This window comes from Mobula hypostoma, chromosome 6 (assembly GCF_963921235.1).
Source record: "Mobula hypostoma chromosome 6, sMobHyp1.1, whole genome shotgun sequence".
Taxonomy (NCBI): domain Eukaryota; kingdom Metazoa; phylum Chordata; class Chondrichthyes; order Myliobatiformes; family Myliobatidae; genus Mobula; species Mobula hypostoma.
Window position 1 is genome coordinate 80,340,707 of NC_086102.1, and position 23,870 is coordinate 80,364,576.

The window sequence follows — 23,870 nt, forward strand, 5'->3', positions numbered from 1 at the left end:
AAGCTGACAGCAATGCAGGTGGATGCTTCCCTGGTATCATGGATTCTTGATTACCTGACTGGCAGACCACAGTACGTGTGCTTGCAACACTGTGTCCCCGACAGAGTGATCAGCAGCACCGGGGCTCCACAGGGGACTGTCTTGTCTCCCTTTCTCTTCACCATTTACACCTCGGATTTCAACTATTGCACAGAGTCTTGTCATCTTCAGAAGTTTTCGGATGACTCTGCCATAGTTGGATGCATCAGCAAGGGAGATGAGGCTGAGTACAGGACTACGGTAGGAAACTTTGTCACATGGTGTGAGCAGAATTATCTGCAGCTTAATGTAAAAAAGACTAAGGAGCTGGTGGTAGACCTGAGGAGAGCTAAGGTACCGGTGACCCCTGTTTCCATCCAGGGGGTCAGTGTGGACATGGTGGAGGATTACAAATACCTGGGGATACAAATTGACAATAAACTGGACTGGTCAAAGAACACTGAGGCTGTCTACAAGAAGGGTCAGAGCTGTCTCTATTTCTTGAGGAGATTGAGGTCTTTTAACATCTGCCGGATGATACTGAGGATGTTCTACGAGTCTGTGGTGGCCAGTGCTATCATGTTTGCTGTTGTGTGCTGGGGCAGCAGGCTGAGGGTAGCAGACACCAACAGAATCAACAAACTCATTCGTAAGGCCAGTGATGTTGTGGGGATGGAACTGGACTCTCTGACGGTGATGTCTGGAAAGAGGATGCTGTCTAAGTTGCATGCCATCTTGGTCAATGTCTCCCATCCACTACATAATGTACTGGGTGGGCACAGGAGTACATTCAGCCAGAGACTCATTCCACCGAGATGCAGCACTGAGTGTCATAGGAAGTCATTCCTGCCTGTGGCCATCAAACTTTACAACTCCTCCCTTGGAGGGTCAGACACCCTGAGCCAATAGGCTGGTCCTGGATTTATTTCATAATTTACTGGCATAATTTACATGTTACTATTTAACTATTTATGGTTCTATTACTATTTATTATTTATGGAGCAACTGTAACAAAAAACCAATTTCCCCCGGGATTAATAAAGTATGACTATAACTATGACTATTCATTTATGACTATTCTCTTGTTCCTGATATACCCATAGAATTTCTTGGGATTCATCTTAAACGCACATGCCAAAGATGTTTCGTGGATCCTTTGGCCCTTATAATTTCTTTCTTGTTCTCTCTAACAGACTCTACATTCCTAAGAGACTACCTCAATCTTAGTTGCATGTATTTGCCACATTTTCCTCTTTATTTCTGATTAACCTTCAATACTCTGTGTCATACAAAATTCTCTAATCTTTCCACTGTTGTGTTATTCACTTAACAAAGCATGTTGGGCCTGAACAACTAAGACTTCGACTTGTCAGCTGTCATTTTATCATCACATCACTGTTTAAATTTATTTCATTGTGCAGTTCTGATTTTGACCTGATCTCTGCTGTTGAAGAGGCATCACATAGGAGATAATACAACACCTGACAGATCTCATGCTCAATTCTGTTCTTACATATTTTCTGTGGACTAGTTATAAGACAACATCAGTATTGTACTGAGTCCCACCCTCACTGACAGGGAATTTGGATGATGAATGCAGAAAAAACAACAAAAAAATGACTACAACTTTTCTTACAAAGTTATTGTATTTCAACACGAAGATAAGTTGAAGCATAAACCTGATAAATCTGTCTGATCAGATCAAACTACCAAGGTTTATGAATTATATCAACCAAGAGGTTACTGAGTATTCAACTTTTGTAACATTTTTTCTACTACAAACTTCTTAGCCTGATATTTGCATTTGTATACCCTGGAGGTCCCACAGAGATTATAAACTATTTCAGAGCTTTTTGGATAAAATAGAGAAGCATTAGCAGTAAAAAAAAAAGACCCTGCAAGTGAAAGTGCAGCACCTGATATTCCGTAATCACTGATTTGAGATGGTCCACTTTTTCAGGGGATTAGTGTACACTTCTGAAAGGACACTGTGACAACAGAGTTGATTAAGCAATTAAAATATGTGAAGATCCTAATGCCAAAATTTATTCTAGAGAATCTAAGAAATCATAGTACTTGACAGCATCAGGGGAGGCTATTAGGTCCACAGGTCCATGCAGGCCAAAACTTGGCTTTAGGTTAATCTGAAGCTAAAGGAACAATTGTTATTAGTCATGCTTGAAAGAAGGCACACAAAACTGAACAACAGCCAACATAAACTGGGTGACTGCCAAGATCAGTAGGTCATGACACACCTACGTGACAACAACTACGTAAAGCTGTTTTGTCAGGCTGAGAGTTATTTGGAGCAAGAATTCCTGCATTAACATGAGCTATTGACCAAGCACAGCCAAGGTCAGTAACTGTCAGGTTCACAGCTGCTTGTTGTTCATTCTAGATATAATGTACTGCAAATCTGTGCAGTTTGTTCCCTTGAGTGAGAACACCAGCACCCTCTTGCTGGTCTATGGTGGGATTTGAACATAATCCCACTCTCTGTTATGCTTGTAAAGAGGTTATAGAGTGCTACACTTTGCTACCTTTAAGTTCCTGAGACAATTTGCAATAAAGAGTAATGGTAGAAATTACATTACTATGGTTCTTCCCATGCAGATTATGAGCTACAACTATTTGCATGAAATTCACTTATTGTGTTGACAGATCAATGGAACAGAATAATGTATTAACTTTTTTCTGTTTGGAATGCAGGATGTAATTTAGACTTGGGCAATGAAGTAGAAATTATCTTTAAAAGCATTGTTTCAATGGTGGATTCAAATGATTGAAACCATGCTAATCTAAGATAAATTCCAAGCATAGAGTTCCATTAGAATCAGTTCCGGTACATCAGTTTGTAATATTTGATAACAATTCAGATAAAATATAGTTAGTCTGATTAGTAAATTTGCAAATGACAGAAAAGTTGGTGGAGTTGTGTACAGTAGGGAAGGTTTCCAAATGATACTCCAGGATATAGGTCCTGGACTGTGAGAGGCTAAAGAAACCTTGTGAGTATCTAAAATTATGAGAGGTATAAATACACCTTTTTTCTAAAGTGGAAAAGATCAAATACTAGACAGCATAGGTGTATGGTCAGAGGGGGAAAGGTTTAATGCAGATTTGCAGTTCATCTTTTATTTGTACAGAATTGTAGGTGCCTGAAACAAGCTGCAGAAGGAGGTAGTAGAAAAGGTACAATAGCAACTTTTAAGAGAATTTGGACAGACTCTTGAACAGGCAGGATACAGATTCATGTGCACATAAAAGGGATTTGTTTAGATGGTCTTATGGTCAGGACAGATAAGGTGGATCACATGAAGACTTATGAAGTACTGCTGGATGCCCTATAGAATTGTAAATATTCTGAAAAATTCATGAAGAACAAAGAACTCTTGCAATTAACAATTTTTCTCTCATGAGATAGTACATAAGCTACATTACCTAAACAAAAGTGAAGCTTACAGGAAATAAATTATTGTACATTTTTGTTGCTACTTAAAATCAAGAAAGTGAAGGAGTAACGAGCTAACAAGCAATTCAGGTTTTTGTCATAGAAATAAAATTTAATCATTATACATGCATATTTCTATTTAGGGCAATTGACACTTAAAAGTGAATACTTCCAGTAAATTTTGTTTGACATCAAAAAGGTGGAGAAAAGTGAGATTGAGTGTATTAAATCTCCTGCTTTTGACACCCAAATGAGAAGGTTGAAAATAAAACTAGTCTGGAGAAGTGTAATGAAATCTGTGAATACAGTTTATAAAACTGCAACGTGTGAAGAGTGGGAGTTCAAAAAGTGTTTAGTCAGATATAAGACAATATTAAATGTATCGCTTATGGAACTGAAGATGTTTAGAAGAGTGAAAACAATTGACTAGTAACATCCTTGATCGATCTTTGCTAGAGGAATTATAAACTGATCACTGTCCTTTCTTCCCTTGCCTTTGTGTTTTCCTTTCAATTATGTTTATTACTGTGTTGTCTTAAAGGATGCAATGATAACTGCTCCATCTATTCACTGTGGTTGAACAGCCTTGATAGGACAATCTATTGCCAATTACTGCTTTAGTGATTTTAAACATAGATCCCGTATTCCAACTAGAGAAATAGTCTTTTGTGATGCGGTCTTAAAATCTTCAAAGTCCACAAATGCTTTTAATAAATCCCCACTGAATTTCATATTTTAAGTGAAAATACTTCCAATTTCCCCAGTTTTCATGTTTCTTTGCTTATTCAGAAATTGTCAACCCAAGCATCAACACCACTTAATGTGCTTTAAGCTTCCAATGGCATCTACTATGATGAACCCAGAAGACCTGGCCATGATAATAATCTGTAATAGGAATCACTAATTTATATAATTTTGTATAACTTCACCAATATTTTGTGACTCTTGAATAGCAAGTCCCTTTGCTAAAATATGTTCTTTTGCACCTTTTTATTGTTGGTGTTATTTGACCCACAAAATTAGTGCCAGTGGCTTGTTTAGTGTTCTAAAATTGAAAATTATTTTTTTCTGGAGTAAAATAAGATAATGATGACTTTTGTGTCCATCCTGTAATTCAACTGGGTACTCCAAGCTGTGATGGTATAGGTCAGAGCACATTTAGACCCATATCTAAGGAAGGATGTGTTGACATTTGAGAGGTACAGAGGAGGTTTACGAGAATGATCCCAGAAATAATAAAGTACATGGAGCATTCATTGGCTCCAGGCCTGTATTCATTGAAGAATTGGGGGGATCTCACTAAAAGCTACTGAAGGCAGGAGAATGGGATTAAGAGGCAAAATAAATCACCCATGATAGAATAGCAGAACATACTTGATGGTCTGAATGGCCTAATCTTTCTCCTGTCTTATGATCTTACAGGATCGACAGTCACTTCATATTTTTTGTACCAGGAATGATATAATTTCTTGTGCAGTACTTCTTCCGGAGAATACTTGGTAGTTTGTCCACCTCCCATCCCTTTGCACAGCATCATTCATTTCATAACCCATCCTGACGAAGGGTTCCGGCCTGAAAAGTCGACTCATCGTTTCCACTGATGCTGCCCGACCTGCTAAGTTCCTCCAGCGTGCTCAAGAGTTAGTTTCCAGTCAGATAGATAGATACTTTATTGATCCCAAAGGAAATTACACTGTCACAGTAGCATTACAAGCACACAGATATACAAATATTAGAAAAGTAAGAAATAATAAAAAATAAGTGAACTCTAACAAGAGGGGTCATATATTACTCATTATAGAGCCTAATGGCTGAGGGTAAGAATGACCTCATATAGCACTCCTTGGAGCAGTGCAGTTGTCTTAGTCTATTACTAAAAGTGCTCCTCTGTTCAGCCAAGGTGGCAACAGAGGGTGAGAAACATTGTCCAGAATTGCCAGGATTTTCCATAGGGTCCTCTGTTCTGTCACAGCCTCCAGTGTATCCAGTTTGACTCCTATAACAGAGCCAGCCTTTCTCATCAATTTATTGAGCCTGTTGGCATCACCCATGTTGATGTCATTGCCTCAGTACACCACCACATAGATTTCCTGAGGAGTCCTCAGTCTCCTCAGGAAATAGAGGTAACTCTGGCCCTTCTTGTACACAGCCTCTGTGTTGGTGCTCCACTCAAGTCTGTCATGCAGGTGCACCCCCACGTACTTGTAGGTCTTCATCATATCCACTCCTCACCATCAATAGAGCAGTGCAGGCTTAACCTTCCTAAAATCCATCACTTTGTCTTACTGATGTTCAGCTGCATCTCCCACCTACTCCATCATCAATAAATCAAAGTCAAAGTCTGTCCCGAGCCTTTGTGGCCCATCAGGCCGGTGCTTATGCTGGTTTGTGTGGCGTGAAGTGACTGAGAGTATGAGACTTCCCCCCGCCCCCCCCCCCTAGATAGGACCATAAGACCATAAGACAAAGGAGCAGAAGTAGGCCATTTGGCCCATCGAGTCTGCTCTGCCATTTTATCATGAGCTGATCCATTTTCTCCTATTTAGTCCCACTCCCCCGCCTTCTCACCATAACCTTCGATGCCCTGGCTACTCAGATACCCATCAATCTCTGCCTTAAATACACCCAATGACTTGGCCTCCACTGCTGCCCATGGCAACAAATTCCATAGATTCACCACCTTCTGACTAAAAAAATTTCTTCGCATTTCTGTTCTGAATGGGCACCCTTCAATCCTTAAGTCATGCCCTCTCGTACTAGACTCCCCCATCATGGGAAACAACTTTGCCACATCCACTCTGTCCATGCCTTTTAACATTTGAAATATTTCTATGAGGTATCCCCTCATTCTTCTAAACTCCAAGGAATACAGTCCAAGAGCGGACAAACGTTCCTCATATGTTAACCCTCTCTTTCCTGGAATCATTCTAGTGAATCTTCTCTGTACCCTCTCCAACGTCAGCACATCCTTTCTTAAATAAGGAGAGCAAAACTGCCCACAGTACTCCAAGTGAGGTCTCACCAGCGCCTTATAGAGCCTCAACATCACATCCCTGCTCCTATACTCTATTCCTCTAGAAATGAATGCCAACATTGCATTCGCCTTCTTCACTACTGACTCAGCCTGGAGGTTAACTTTAAGGGTATCCTGTACGAGGACTCCCAAGTCCCGTTGCATCTCAGAACTTTGAATTCTTTCCCCATTTAAATAATAGTCTGCCCGTTTATTTTTTCTGCCAAAATGCATAACCATACACTTTCCAACATTGTACTTCATTTGCCACTTCTCTGCCCATTCTTCCAATCTATCCAAGTCTCTCTGCAGACTCTCCGTTTCCTCAGCACTACCGGCTCCTCCACCTATCTTCGTATCGTCAGCAAACTTAGCCACAAAGCCATCTATTCCATAATCCAAATCGTTGATGTACAATGTAAAAAGAAGCGGCCCCAACATTGATCCCTGTGGAACACCGCTGGTAACCGGCAGCCAACCAGAATAGGATCCCTTTATTCCCACTCTCTGTTTCCTGCCAATCAGCCAACGCTCTATCCACGTATGTAACTTTCCCATAATTCCATGGGCTCTTATCTTGTTAAGTAGCCTCATGTGTGGCACCTTGTCAAAGGCCTTCTGAAAATCCAAATATACAACATCCACTGCATCTCCCTTGTCTAGCCTACTGGTAATTTCCTCAACAGTCTATCACGAGGTTAACCCCAGCATTTGCTGGTACCCATTTTCAGCTGGGTGGACTGGAACAGCGTGTGGTTAAGTGCCTTGCTCAAAGACACAACACGCTGCCTTGGCCGAGACGTGAACCCACGACCTTCACATCGTGAGCTCAACACCCTAACCACTTGGCCACGTGCCACACATCATCAATAAATACCAATCCGTAATTCATTCCTCCTGACCCTCCAACACCTTAAGTACTTGTCTTCAATTCATTCTGCATCAACCTTCTTGCATTCCCCAAAACTTAAATACTGATCTCCATGTGCATGACTCACCATCCCTTCCTACAACATTAAGAGTGCTGTTTTCTAATTCTTCTCCCCTTAATCTCCCATCCTCCCACACTTGAATGGTGATCCACATTTTTTCTCCACTATCCATCCCTGCATACATGCCAATTTCAATCCAGTCACCTCGTCCTTAAAAATTGTAGGAATCTAATGTGCCACTCCCAATACATTGTCCTGTCTTAGCCTGTGACCACTGAATTCTTGATCTTTGCTTTAGATAACGGTAAAAGACAACATATTTCTTGCTTGCCCTTTCAGAAAGACAGGATTCTTCCTCTGATACCCTGCCAGTTCCCCTGCTGTCAACTGTCAGCTAGCCAGCTGGGACTGCTATTGCCTATGCTGAGACAGTGCTGTCTGAAGCAGGGCCTTGCAGTTGCTGCAAAACCATGTGCACAAGAATGCCTTTTGGAATTCAAGCTTTTGGATATATTGTGAGTACTGCAGTCCACTTGGGAAACCACTTAATTGGGTAAGTAAAGGAAAATAGTCAGGCAGGATCTTTCATCCATGTTATTACTTTAAATTAAACTGCTATCTTCAAATAATCTAATAGCAATATTAATTAAACTGCCATTTAAATAATCCTCAAGTTTTTTCTTAACAATCATTTCCATTGCCTGATGTCAGACAGAAAAACTTGAGGTTGCTTACAACTTATAAAAATGCAACAAGTTGTTTACAACAATTTCCATTGCATGATCCATACTGCTGTGCTCTGGAAGAGTTATTCTTTCTGCAATGTAAAAATGTTTTAATCCCTAACAATTTTACTTCTATATTTATAATATGTAAGAACTTCACTCCATTTGGTTCTGTTCCATTCCATTATATCGACAGTATGGTAAAAAGTGAAAGGAACCAAATTTTAAATGAGTGATCCAAATTATGATATAATTATTAACCTCAATACTTCTATGTATAATTGGATCCTGCATTTGCTTACTTGTAGACCCCAGTCAGTTCAGATTGGCAACAACATCTCCTCCAGATCTCCCTTAGCACAGGTGCACCAGGGCTGTGTGCTTAGCCCCTGCTCTATTCGCTGTACACCTATGACTGTGTGGCTAAGCCATACCATATCCACCACCATATTCAAGTTTGCTGATGACACCACTGTTGTGGGCCGTATCAAAGGTGGTGATGAATCAGCATCCAGGAGGTAGACTGAAAATTTGGCTGAGTGGTGTAACAACAACAATCTCTCACTCAATGTCAGCAAGACCAAGGAACTTCAGGAGAGGGAAACCAGAGGCCCATGAGCCAGTCAGTCCTCATTGGACGATCAGAGGTGGAAGGGTTAGCAACTTCAAATTCCTGGGTGTTACTATTTCAAAGGACCTGTCCTAGTCCCAGCTGCAAATGCAGTTGCGAAGAAAGCACTGCAGCATCTCTACTTCCTTAGGAATCTACGGAGACCCGACATGATATCATAAACTTCAACAAACTTCCATAGATTTGTAGTGGAGAGTGTATTGATAGGCTGTATCACAGACTGGTATGGAAATACCAATGCCTTTGAACGGAAAATCCTACAAAAGGTACAGGATTCGACCCATGTTCGGGTAAAGCTCTTCCAACCATTGAGTACATCATGAAACATGAAAGCAGTATCCATCACCAGTGATCCTCACCACCCAGGCCATGCTCTTTACCAGCTGCTGCCATCAGGTAGATGGTACAAGTGCTTCAGGACTCGCACCACCAGTTTCAAGAACAGCTACTACCCCACAACCATCTGACTCTTGAATAACAGGGGTAACTACACTCACTTGCCCATCCATTGAGATGTTCCCACAATCAATAATCTCACTTTAAGGACTCTTTATCTTGTTATTTCATGTTCTCATTACTTATTGCTATTTATTTATATTTGTATTTGCAGTTTATTGTCTTCTGCACTCTGGTTGATCTTTCATTGATCCTGTTACAGTTACTATTCTATAGATTTGCTGTGTATGCCATCATGAAAATGAATCTCTGGGTTGTATGTGGTGACATATATGCACTCTGATAATAAAATTTACTTTTAACTTTGAACTAACATTGGTGTAGAGAGGATCATAATTTAATGTTGTAGTTTGATAGATTATTGCCCATGTTCCTGTGCATGAAGCTTAATGTCTCGGTGCTGCAGTTTGGTGCCCTTTATCATTAAGCTGTAGGTGGTATGCTCGGACCTCAATCTTTCTCTGGATTTACAGTAATAATGGCTCAATTAACAATATAAATATGCATCCAATTTTGCAGAAAGCACTTAACTTAGGAGAAACTGTAGCAACAATTTCAAAATAGACAAGAATAGATTAAGTGAATGGGAAAATTAGAGTTAAATCCACTTTGGATAAATAAAGTATGCATTTAAGTATTTTTAAAGTGGGAGCTTTGCAGAGATTTGAGAGCAAATACACAAATTATTAACAACCAGAAGTCTGCTGTAAGAAAGCAGCATAAGCACACTATTTCAATAGACTTGGAATAAAAGGAAAGGGAAATTTGAGCAGGTGACAAAGAGTCTGTCAAAGAGTTAAACATTATGAATTAAGATAGCCCATGATATTACAGGAAAGATGCAACATGAACAGAAGATTGACTGACTGCCAGAAGGCAAAGTTTGGGAATAAAGGTGCCTTTTCCGGATGGCTGCTGGTGACTACTGGTATTCTGTAGGGGTCAGTGTTGGGTCCACTACTTATCACATTATATATTAATTATCTGGATGATGAAATTGATGGCTTTGTGTCCAAGTTTGCAGATGATGCAAAGGTAGGTGGAGGGGCAGGTAGTGTTGAGGAAGCAGAGAGTTTGCAAAAGAATTTAAACAGATTACAAGAATAGGTAAAGAAATGGCAGTCAGAATACAATGTATGAAAATGTATGGTCAAGGAAAAATGGTGTAGACTATTTTCTAAATGTAGAGCAAATAAAAAAGTCAGAGGTGCAAAGTGACTTGGAAATCCTCAGCAGGATTCCTTAAATGTTATTTGGCCAATTGAGTTGGTAGTAAGGAAAACAAATGCAATGTTAGTATTCATTTTTTGACAGAACTAGAATATAAAAGCAAGGAAGTAATGCTTAAGTTTTATAATGCATTGGCCAGACCACATTTGGAATATTGAGTGCAAATTTGGGCCCCATATCTAAGAAAGGATGTGCTAGCAATGGAGAGGCTCCAGAGGATATTTACGACTATGATTCCAGGAATAAAAGGGTTAACATCTGAAGAGTGTTTAATGGTTCTGGGCCTGGGCTCAGTGGAGTTTAGAAGAATGGGGAGAATCTCCTTGAAACCTACTGAATACTGGAAGATGATATTGCTAGTGAATAACGCGATCAAGAGTGACATCCTTCAGATGGATCTCATATTTCGCTTGAAGCTGCCAGAGTCCATGGGTCTTGGACAAGATTTAATCAATACAATCTGTGGCTTGGAGTTTGTTGTATATCTTATGCGTTTCTGGTTTCTAATCACTCCTTTTTGTTTTGTTGTTGTTTTGTGCGATTTTAATCAGGCTGGGCTGGCACTGCAGCCTGCTGACAGCGAGTAATGAGGCACTCGATTGAGCTCAACTGACTGAATATACCTGGATTCTTATGACATCTCTGTGATTTGGTATTTTATATTCTGTGTTTTTTGCCATTTGCACAATTTTTTTGTGCTGGGGGGGGTTGATATTTTTCTTTAAATGGGTTCCATGGTTTTCTTTGTTTCATGGCTGTCTGCAGGAAGACAAATCTCAGGGTTATTTACTGCATACACACTTTGATAATAAATGTACTTCGAATATTGGAAGGTCTAGATAAAGTGGATGCGGAGAGATTGTTTGGAGAGTCCAGGATCAGAAGGCACAGCTTTAGAAAGAAGGACACTCCTTTAGAACAGAAATGAAGAGGAATTTCTTTAGCTAGAGGGTGGTGAATCTGGAATTTATTGCACAAATGGTGGAGCAGACTCAATGGGCCAAAATCACCTAATTCTGCTCCTGGTTACATTGCTCATTTAAGGAGAATGAATGGAGTTCTCAGTAGACTAGACAGCAAATGCTATGCCAAAAGGTATCAAAAAGATTGTAATTTTTCAGTTGTATATTAATGAGAATCTGCAAGAGACTGAATTTGGAGTTGTGCATCAAATTTCAAAACTTCACTCACAACACGCTGGAGGAACTCAGCAGGTCAGGCAGCATCCATGGAAACAATCAGTCAACGTTTTGGGCTGCAACCCTTCATCAAGACTGAAGAGGGAGGGGGCAGAGGCCCTATAAAGAAGGTGGGGGAGGGTGGGAAGGAGAAGGCTGGAAGGTTCCAGGTGAAAAACCAGTAAGGGGAAAGATAAAGGGGTGGGGGAAGGGGAGCAGGGAGGTGATAGGCAGGAAAGGTGAAGAAAGAATAGGGAAAAACACAATGGGTAGCAGAAGGAGGTGGAACCATGAGGGAGGTGATAGGCAGCTGGAGGAGGGGACAAGAGTGAAACTGGGATGGGGAGGGAATTACAGGAAGTTGGAGAATTCACTATTCATACCAAGGGGCTGGAGACTACTTGACGGTACATGAGGTGTTACTCCTCCAACCTGAGTTTAGCTTCATCATAGCAGTAGAGGAGGCCATGTATGGACATATCCGAATGGGTATGTGAAGCAGAGTTGAAGTGGGTGGCAACCGGGAGATCCTGTCTGTTGTGGCAGAGGGAGCGGAGGTGCAAATTTCAAAACTTAGTTGGTAGTGGAGGAGGTCACCATGATAGGACTGAATGCAGAAACTTTGGATTCTGATTTCTAAAGGGTCCATGAACACTATCTCATTATTCACCTTTTGCACTATTTATTTTGTAACACATAGTAATTTTTGTTTTGCACTGTACTACTACTACTGCAGTAAAACAAATTCCATGACACGCCATTGCTAATAAATGTGATTATGAATTTGAAAGCAAGTTAGTGAATTTTATAATTATGCCTTAGCAGCAGATTACCATCCCATATTCAGCGCCTGCTGTGGATCACTGTCCCATTTTAGCATCTGCATTGGATCACTGGTCCACTCAAAAACCTGATTCAGATTCACCCTTGATGCCAGGAGTAGATCACAGTCTGTCTCTCAACACCCACCACCAGAGCAGGGTCGACAGTGGCTCGCCCCACCTCACTCAGGGTGCTGAATGGATTCCCCCTGTGCCGACAATAGATCTCTCCCGGTGTCGGTGCAGTTGGCATCTCGCTGTCCTGTCTCCGCGCGGTGCAACATGTGGCTCCCCTCCGCGAGCCGCCCAGCGGTGTGAGTCATCCATGCACGCGATGGTCCTGACGTTGCGGTTACGCAGTGGAACATGGCGGTTTGCTAGAGAGGTGACTGCTGCGGAGCCGAGCGTTTTCCATTGCGGGTGAGCGAGGGCTTAGAGTCGGGTCGAGCGGTCGGTTGGTACTTCGATGTGCGTGGCCGGCGGGTACGGTGCAGTCACCCGGGTTTCACGCTGGAAGCCTCGTATCCCGCCCTGACTGCGCGAGCGCTAAACCGTTGCCGCGGCTCGCGCCTGTCTGGGAATGAAGCAACGCAGCGCCAACCCGAGCCTCAGACCCGCGCCCCTTCTCGCGGGGGCAACATGCAACCTCGCGCCCTCGGCTCACCTGTCGGCTCGTTGGCTTCAGATTGGTCGGAGCCCGAGCCCGAGCCCGAGCTCGAGGTGCATCCAGCAGCACGGTGGCTGCATCTACGGGATGCGAACCGAGGAGCTGTCCTGGTTGCGGCCGGGTAACCTCCGTGAATTGTATTCTCCATCAGCTCGCTGATGTGCAATTTTATAGTTCGATTAATTGACAGTGCCGTAGGACTTTTATCCTTTTACCTGTTGACATGTGTTTGAAGTACATCTATTGAGTATTTTGCTTTAAAGCGTTTGCGTAGTTTTGCCTTTTTTTCGCATTTTGTTCCTTGGTCTTATTTTGCTTGATTGTGAGTCGTTGCTAAAACTGCTTTTGTAGTAGGTAAGATAAAACATATACTTTGAATTTGACCCGTTTTCAAATGAGCTAGTCAGAAATCACAGATCTTAATTTATTAAATTACGGATTTAATTTGTGTTAGTTGAAAAGCTGCGTCCCCTTTATCTAGTTAAGAAACCTGCATAATTGCCATGAAATCATTAACTCATGGATGTATTTCTAACTATGACATCTTATCTATTGCTTGAATTTCAAAATAATGTTAAAAAGTTATCCCTGCTAATTTTCAGTGAAAATTAGTAATAAAATGGGAATTAAAATTTGTAATCTGGAAAAATAATACATTTAGAAGGATCAGGAGCTATCCTCTTGAGAGAGATTTTTTGTTACATATTTGTTTTATGTTAACTGAAATTTAAGAATCACTGATTCACTGCAGTGTCCTTTTAATTTGTTCTGTTAAATAAGTCAGTGCACCAATCCTTGTCATGCAAGTGACCTACTTCTATTTCTGTTTTTTTTTGCTATTAATCTGGCCAGTAGAGAGTCTTTGACCTACAAACAGAACACTGGATCCAAGCAGTAGGTCAGAGTGCATATCTGTAGAGAGGTGCAAAAATTCACATTTTGTGGTGACATCCTTTCAAAATGCCCTAATTGACAGTGGCATAGAGGATTCAGTTATTTTTGTTTGGAATAAAACATAATTCTTTTGATGGGTGTGAATTTGTGAACTTGTATGATTAGGTGGTAAGGTATTTTACCTGATTTAGGGAAGTAAGGAAAAGTTATCATTTTTTTTTCCCTCTTCTGAATATGTTGTGCTAATTTAATTTGAATTAAGTGGCTGAATAAATCTGCTCATTGAACTAGAAGCCCGAAAAGTAAATGGATATAGAGGTCTAAATAAATAATTAACACATGGAATACTGAATTTGTAGTGTTGTTTGAAAGAATATAGCAGACCCATTCAGTGATTGTTACAGTTATATGGTTATGGCTTCATGTGATGATAGGATTTGACAAATGAGAACAGTTGAAAATGGAATTGGAGGTGGTGACTGCTGAACCTTCGCTTCTGATTCATTGCAAAGAAATATGTACAACCACGTTCGGTTCTTTAGTTTCCAAATAAAACCTGTTTTCTAATTTAAACAAGTTTAAGCTAATAGTCTGCACCATTTAATGTGCTCTCCCGTCCATCAAACTATGCAGTTTGTAATTCAGAATATAAGATCTTAAAGCGAATTTCTGAAATATTCAGCCATTTTGAATACAGATGTGTTCTTAATTGTTTAATATTGACAATTTTCAATGAACATTTGACAAGAAAGGATTAAAAGTATTGACCTATTGGCTGTCAAGTAACAGTGATTTAAATATGTTGTCACAAATGGTAATGACTACAAGATATTTTGTATCCAGTTGCTTAGTTGCGCAATTGACTTTGCAATCCCTGGAGTGACTGAAAAAAATTATCCTATTGATGGTTTTTGGTTGGAGTAGGCTAAAGGGTAGTGGAAAGGTGCAGAGTATAATATTATGGTTGCCTTCTAATACAGTGGATTCCGGTTAATTGGGGCAGCTGCATATTTGAGACAACTCTTAAAGAACAAAAATGAATCAAGAAAATAGCTGGGGTTCCCTTTGTTTATTTGGGACACGATACAGCTTAATTGGGGCAGGAAACCGTTGCCAACAGTTTCTAACTAGCATCGATTGCATGTACTTGCCTGGCCATTGGACACTACATCACACTTGAAGCAGTTTTTAAATAGCATCAGTTGCATGTATTTGTCTTAATAAAGCAACAATTGTTTGTCACTGATAGTTGTTGAGAAATAAAAAGTATGACAATTCAGAACTGTTTTGCTCATTGTGGTTTCAAGTATTCAGGCTTGGAGATGCCCAGAAACAACTGGGAGTGAAAATGAAACTATTTCATGACTTCAGCAAGTTAGGAACTATGAAGAATTTGAAGGTATCAACGATCATCTTGAATGTTATAATTAAATTGAATATTTGGAGGATACAATCGTCAGAAGTACTGTATGAAGGCTGTCCATCATCTGCACTAGGTGTTTGTGCTGATTTTGTTAACTTAGAGTCAAAAGAATGCTACAGGGATGAATTCCCCTGTCGGTAAGTATTAGGAACATATACACGGTTTGAAAGTACTGAGGCAGTGTTTTTATTTTTCTGTATTTCATTAAATACATAATTCCTTACCCAGTTAAATGGCAGTTTGTCTTTTTTATATTTTTAAACTATTTCCATGAAACTTAAGCTAATTGGGCCAGCTGTTTATTTGACCCAATATGTACTGGTACTGATGTGTCCCGATTAACCGAAATCCACTGTAGTTGCATTTAACTTGTGAAACTTTACTGTTAAAACATGTAATTTCAGGTGTTGCTGGAGTGTTTGAAAAAAAAATTGGCAAATTATTTTATAATTTATATTCATTGCTTTATTTTCTTGACTGAGATTGCTTAAAGTATCCTGTGCTGCCTGATCTGTGTAATTAGTAGAAAAAAATATTTTTTCCAGTTTGACTTCTGGCTAGTTGCTATCATATGTGGTTACTTTTCAATCCTTGCCGATGCCTCTTTATATTGAGTAGTAATTGAGATGTTGCTAGTATTCATTCCAAACCATGTCATCTGCTATTAGTACCAGTTTTCACATTTGCAAGGTATACCACAGCAGCCTAATATACCAAGGCAAAGGCAAGATATTAAGGCACAAGAGATCAAGGAATCAAGTTTTAAGGTGTGTTAAAGAAATATAAATTGAAGCTGGAAATTTCAGTGTCTAGTACCAAGATGACTGAGGTACTGTCATCAGTTGTAGGCAGAGGAGTGGAGGATGTTTGAGATATCAAAGTAGCAGTAAAACTGAATTATTTGGGGGATTGTACCAAGATGAAAAAAGGCTAAGTAGGGCAAAAGAATAGAATTAGTACTATGGATAAACAGCATAATGCCTGTCTTTCCATTGTTTGTTTGGATGAGGTCTCAGTCCATCAGGCAATGGATGTGGGAAGTTGTCTAATGGAACAAACTCTGGAGGCCTTGTGAGAAATGGCAAAGCTGGTTATTTTCATTGTATGGTGGATCCCAACATTGCTTTGGCTCTTGTTGTACAGGAAACGTTGAGAAATTAATGATCCAAGGTTAGTTTCTTGGTAGTAGGGCTTTGCCCCAGAGAAATTAATCCTGAGGAGAGAAGAAATCAATGCTGGAGATTCTATGACAGGAACTGATTTGTTATGACTGGACAGTAAGATAAAAAGGAAGAGGGTTTTTGGAGGGGATGAGACCTACAATCACAGCCACATAAGATCGATGTCCTACTTTTCACTGACAATTTTATTAGAAAAAACATGCAACAAAACAGTGTCCCACAGATTCTGACATAATTTTGGATTTACAGTTTTTGAGTTTGAATAGGTATTTAATTATAGATAATGTTGGTGCCGTTAGAACACTCAATCCTTACAACTCAAGATTCTGTCAGTCTCATTCCTGTGCTCTACCCCTGTATCCCTGCAAGTTTATTTTCATCAACTGCCTGACCAATTTTCTTTTGAAACACTTGATCACTTCTGCTTCCATCAGCCCAATGGACAATGAATCCCAGACTCTCACCATCATCTGCATAACATATGTTCTTTCTTGTGTCAATTCATTTCCCTTGTTTAAATATCCCTCATTAGGTATTGGAAACAGTTCTTTTGACTACTTCATCTAAATCTGTTTAATCTTGTAAACTGTCAAATTTCCCTTCAAACTCCTTTTCTCTCAAGGGGAACAACTATAGTTTTCTACAAAACTGACATTGTAGCTAAAATCCCTCATCCCTGCAGCTGTTTCCGTAAGTCTCTTCTGCATACTTTCTTTCAAAGACATTTACATGCATTCCAGTGTAATGACGAGAACTATGTATTCATTTCCTTATGGATATCAGTAATAGCCTTCACAAAATGAAGCGGGAAGTTCATTGTGTAGTTTTTTGTTGACTCAGGCCACCAGCTGCAGAAGAAATCAAAGTAGGCCATTCTAGCCTGCTTATTCATTTGGATCAAAGATCCTCTGATATATTGGCTGTATTTTCTTAGCATTGTTCTATTCCCTTGCTGTCATTGCATAACAAAAATCTGTTATCAGAGGGAAAATTTTTAAACAATTTTGATGTTGTTTATTTTTGGATAACCTTTTTTAAATTAAAAAGTATTTCTTTAGGTAGATATAAATAACTTCTGTGCAAATATGATTAAAAACTGATGCCACCACAAAAGATCTTACAGAGAACGTAACAATCCAGTATGTGAAACTCAGAGAAAATCAGGGGCAGTTGCCTCTTAAAAAATAATGTCTTGTTGAGACAACATTTAAAGTTCATGTTTGATTGAAGTGGATTTGAGAAAAATGGTCAAACTTGTCTGCCTATTCCGTGTGGATGTAAATTACTTAATTTCCTTATCCCTCAGGCAAGTAACATTGGACATTTAAAAGAATAAGTAGTCTGTAGTATGAATGACATTTTCAGTCCTCCAGTTGCAATTTAAAAATAGAATCAGTTACTTAAAGGTTATTTGTCTTAGTTAGGTAAGCTTAAATACATCCCTTTGTAAAAGTATTCTGTTTTTCTTAAACAAGATCTAGATTGACCTAAATAATATATGACATGTTTAATTCTTTCAACAAAATGAGTGCAGCTCTTTGTTAGAAGTAAGAATATAGCCAATTTACCAACTATAACTGCTTTTAAGATGATGACCATTTGTCAATTTCAAATGGACTGATAAAGGATCTTTAGACTAGATTCAACTTTATTGTCATTGTGCCGAGTACAGATACCAAGCCAATGAAATGCAGTTAGCATCTAACCAGAAATGCAAAGAATAGTGTTATTTACAAAATAACTGCGAATAAAAAGTAAGTGCTAAAGCACACAAATATAAAAGTACTGAGAGAGTACAATATGGGTGCAATACTGCTTAGTGCTGTGATGTGAGGTTCAGCAGTGTCACAGCCTCAGGGAAGAGGCTGTGACACTGCTGTGACACCTTCCTGTGCCTACTAGTGCGGGAGCGGAGGCTCCTGTAGCTCCTACCGAATGGGAGGAGAGTAAAAAGTCCATGGTTAGGGTGAGATGCATCCTTGATAATGCTTTTCGCCCTGCCCAGGCAGCACTTACGGTAGATGTTCTCAATGGTGGGCAATTAGGTGCCGATAATTTGCTGGGCAGTTTTCACCACACGCTGGAGTGCTTTGCGGTCCAATACGGCAGCGGTCCCCAACAACCGGGCCACAAAGCATGTGCTACTGGGCCGCGAGGAAACGATATGAGTCAGCTGCACCTTTCCTCATTCCCTGTCACGCACTGTTGAACTTGAACATAGGGTCGCCAACTGTCCCGTATTTGCTGGGACATCCTGTATATTGGGCTCAGTTGATTTGTCCCATATTTCCTCCACTAAGGTAGAGTGTTCCTAAAAACCTTTTGTGCCGAAATGGTGTGAAGCGAAGAAGCAATTACCATTAATTTATATGGGAAAAGTTTTTGAGCGTTCCCAGACCCAAAAAATAACCTACAGATCATACCAAATAACATGTAAAACCGAAAATAAATAACACTAACGTATAGTAAAAGCAGGAATGATATGATAACTACACAGCCTATACAAGGTATAAATAATGTATGTACAGTATAGTTAGGAAGATGAAGGCAAAACCGATTTGTGGGGAAAAATCGGCATGTACGCACATGCGCACACAGGTGCCCGCGCAAGGCTTCATGGTCATGGTAGTCTTTCCTGGGGTAAAGTGTCCCGGGATTTGACTGCTACTTTTGTCCCTTATTTGGGAATGAGAAAGTTGGCAACCCTAACTGTAAAAAACATGTTGAGGTGAGTTTAACCCTACTTGAACCCCCTCCCCCCCACAAGTCGGCCAGTCCGCAAGAATATTGTCAATATTAAACTGGTCCGCGGTGCAAAAAAGGTTGGGGACCCCTGCGATACGGGATGATTGCCATACCTCATTGAGATGCCGTTGGTGAATATGCTCTCAATGGTACAGCGATAAAAGTCCGTCAGCATCCTGGGACAGAGGTGAGCTTTCTTGATGCTCCACAGGAAATAAAGGCGCTGTTGCGCCTTTTTGATCAGGATGGAGGTGTTCAGGGACCAGGTGAAATCCTCGGAAATGTGGACACCAAGGAATTTGAAGCTTGATACACGCTCCACTACAGCTCCGTTGATGTAGATGGGGACGTGAGTGTAGATCCTAGCATGCCTGAAGTCCACAATGATCTCCTTGGTCTTCTGGGTGTTAAGGGCCAGGTTGTTGTCGGCACCCCATGCAGCCAGGTGCTGGACCTCGTTCCTGCCATCTCGTCATCCCCTCTGATCAGGCCAACCACTGTGGTGTCGTCTGCGTACTTGATTATGGAGTTAGAACCATGTACAGGAATGCAGTCATAGGTGAAAAGGGAGTACAGAGGAGGGCTCAGCACACAGCCTTGAGGCACACCGGTGTTCGGGGTGAGAGTGGAGGAGGAGAGGTCTAACTTAATTGATTGGGGTTTGTTAGTCAGAAAGTCCAAGTTCCAATTGCAGAGGGATGAGCTGATACCAAGCTGGTGAAGTTTGGCGATCACCTTGGAGGGGATCACAGTATCGAATGCCAAATGGCAGGAGGAGAAGATGGCGGCGCGATGCAGCTCGCAGCGGCCACTCTGGTGGTGATATCTGTTATCTGTCAAGTAGGGTTCCGCGCACAATCCTGATTTGATGGAGACAGACGTGAGAGCAGGAACATCTGGTGAAACTTCTGAAATGCCTGCTTCGCTGTTACTGCTACTGTGTAATCCAGAATCTCTGGAGGGGAAGGCCCTGAGTCCTTGGCTTTGCTTGTTGCTGGGCGGCCGGGCTAGGGTCGAAACGCTTGGCAGAGGTTGGTGCTCGGTGCTCAGTGTCGGAGGGCTGGTCGGAGGCTCGAAGTTTTCGGACGGACTTGGAGTCGGCTGCGGTTGAGTGCTTCCAATGCATCGGCAAGTTTGCGGCGCTTGGAGGTTCATGGCAGGGAGAGTTTCTCCCTTCTACCGTCTACGTGAGATGATGGGGCTATCGGGACTTAACTTTTTTTTACCGTGCTGATGGTCTGCTCTTTATCAAATTACGGTATTGCTTTGCACTGTTGTAACTATATGTTATAATTATGTGGTTTTGTCAGTTTTAGTCTTGGTTTGTCCTGTGTTTCTGTGATATCTTTCTGGAGGAATATTGTATCATTTTTTAATGCATGCATTTCTAAATGACAGTAAATGAGGACTGAGTGTCCTCATATCTAAAAAAAACTAAAGTCAATGAACAGCATTCTGATATAAGAGTTGGGGCTGTCCAAGTGGGTCAGGGCAGAGTGAAGTGCTGTGGAGATGGCGTCCTCTGTTGACCTGTTGGTGCGATAGGCAACAGGGGGTCCAGGGTAGTGGGCAGACAGGATTTCAGATGTGATAGAACCAGTCTCTCAAAGCAGTTTGCAATGATGGGAGTGAGTGCAACTGGGTGGAAGTCATTCAGGCCCATGGCAGTGGAATGCTTTGGCACTGGCACGATGGTGGTGACCTTCAAGCTTGTGGGGACAACTGCCTGGGCCAGGGACAGATTAAAAATGTCCATGAAGACCCTGGCCAATTGCCCTGCACAGACTCTGAGCACATGGCCAGGTATTCCATCCTGACCAGCTGCCTAAATAAGACCTAAATTGAAGATTTGGAGGTGCAAGGTAAGATAGGGTGACAATTGAAGTGCTGATTTTCTTTATAGTTCTGTGCTAATATTCTATTAATAAAGCTATTTTTGAAGCCATTCCTGATTTTTGAGTACAAACAGGTTATATCCAACATTAAGTTAGTATGTGCAAACCTCCTGATTGCTGCAAGTGGGAATTGTCCCAAACCTGACAATGGTCCAACAGTTAATTGTGTAGCTCAAGTAGACTTTTTATCTGGTAAACTGGAAATAAATCAAACATACAGATACCACATTGAATGTTTTTGTATGCTTTGGAAAGAATGCACGTAGGCAGTCAGCCAGGCTGATTTTCTTTTGCTACTATTGTCAGTTTTGAGATGGCTTGTGAATCTGAAGAATATGCAAACTTTGCCTCAGATGGGAGAGGTTGAGTTTGAGGAATGTAGATGGGCTGTTCAGGTTCTTGCATGCTTCTGTTTGTGTTTCACATCTTTGTGCTCCTTTGTAGGGACTTCATTTGCTCTATGTCTTCTACTTAGAGTGACCTATATACCATATGAAGTGCTTATTCTTTCAGCAAAATGAGTGCAGCTCTGCATTAAGAGCATGAGTGTATCGAAGTTGCTGCCTATAATGTCTTCTGAGGCTACTATGATCATTTATCAGGTTGCAGAGTTAGTGATCTAGGAAGACTCAGAATTTTCAGTTCCATCACATGTCCTGAAAAATAATAATTTCTGTCCTTTAAACCAAGTAAAAATAGTGATATGAAGATTTCAATGTCACTTTGAGAGATATTGAGCCAACAGTCATTTTCTATCAGTGAGAATCTTGTTTTGTCCTCTTGGAAATTGTGTACTATTAATGGAAGCTTCTTTCAGGATCCTGGTAACAAGCATGCCTATTGAAAGCTAATTATTTGTGGTCAAAGCCTCAGTGCTGTTGGTCTCGGCCTGGGAAAGGACACTAGCACTAATTTTCCATTCCTCCTAGTGGATTTGAGGGAGACTCCATAGAGTAATAGTTTTGAGGTGGTCATAAGAATGAATTAGGCCACTCGACTCATCGAGTCTACTCCGCTTTTTCATCATATCTGATTTATTATCCCTCTCAACCCCATTCTCCTGCCTTTTCCACTTAACCCTTGATGCCCTTACTAAACAAGAACCTATCAACCTCAGATTTAAATGTACCCAATGACTTGGCCTCTGTGGCAATGGATTCCACAGATTCACCACACTCTGGTGAAAAATATTTCTCTTCATTACGGTTCTGAAGGGGTGTCCTATTCTGAGGCTGTGCCATCTGGTCCTTGCTCCCCCACCATTGGAAACATCATCTCCACATCCACTTGTGTGGGGGGGTGGGTTCTCAGTAAAGTTAACTGCTAGTAATAAAATGGCTTCTTTGTAGTGTTATAATGAAATGGCTTCTCTGTAATGTTAACTGATGAGGTAATGTTTTTCTGTAGCTGCGATGTTTGGGCTATAACTACAGATAACGGGGAAATAACCAAAAGAAGTCATGTTATTCTATCTTGTACCTGTGGGAACCGGAGTTAGTGCGCGGGCTTTTCGTCACGGAGAAGGGAAGAGGAAGGATGTGTGTGGAGAGCTCTGGTAGACCACCGGGAGTGGTCCCAGCTGAGGGTCAACGGAGTTCCAAGAAAATCAATTGGTGGAAAGGAGACCTGGTTCCGTGAGCTCAACGAATTTACTTGTGCACCGGCTGATTAAAACCAACTACAGTGGTGCCTTTTTCTTTACTGTTTTGCTTTTCTACTAACCACATCACAAAATAAGAGTTGTAAAGTGTAATCATTTAATGGCATATTGTGTACTGTCTGATGTTTTACATTGTGGGTTTGTACCAGGGTGCATTACACAGCATCTATGCAAACGTAAGACACAGTTTGGCGGGCAGAAGGCAGCTTCCCTTAGATGAACGTGAGTTGATCGAGCCAAGTATTACATTTGTGGCAACTCGTCCGGTGATTGGATTCTATGGATGCTGTGTGATCACCCTGTTTAAAGTATTGCTGAGTATCTGGAGGCATTGGAAAGTGATTTTGGCCTGACCAGGAGCTCCTCGGGGAGTTTCAAAACATGCGTCAGGAGAGAGGTGAGAAGCTCTCCGCGTACCTTTTTCGACTAGAGAGATGGCTTAATGGGCTGCGGCGCCGGGGAGTCATTCGGGCGGCTGAGATGGATCAGTTAAGGATGGTCCAGGTAACCAGAGGTGCCCAGGCTGAGGACAGGATTGCTTGGAGTCTCCGGCAGTCCTATAAAATGCGCCCTCCTCCATCGTTCGTTCAGCTGATCAGCGACATACGGGGTGATGAAAACGCATTGAGGCCACGGGAGGATTCTGTCAGCAGGGTGAAATCCTCAGTGGTAGCCCCTTGTGGTGAAGTGATTGGAGCCAGCTCCACCCGGGAATTGGTAAAGGAAGTGGTGGCAGAGTTAAAAAATCAAGGACCACACCCTATCATCCACAGGGCGATCCTCAGCCTGAGAGGTTTAATCGGACCTTGCTAGACATGCTCGGGACCTTGGAGAACAGCAAAAAGAGCAGATGGAGTCAATGTATTGGGCATCTGGTTCACTGTTACAACTGTTAATGCAATGAAGCTACTGGGTACTTGCCCTATTATCTGATGTTTGGGCGCGAGGCG

General features: G+C 41.2%; 1 protein-coding gene across 2 annotated transcripts in view; it reads left to right on the plus strand.

The window, feature by feature from the left end:
* Positions 1–12,777: 12,777 nt before the first annotated feature.
* The window catches only part of cdkl5 (cyclin dependent kinase like 5), a 221,695-nt gene continuing 210,602 nt past the window's right edge, over positions 12,778–23,870 (plus strand). For both annotated transcript variants that reach the window (XM_063051074.1, XM_063051075.1), the window contains exon 1: positions 12,778–12,875. The gene's annotated coding sequence lies outside the window, so the exon portion shown is untranslated. The remainder of the gene's footprint in view (positions 12,876–23,870) is intronic.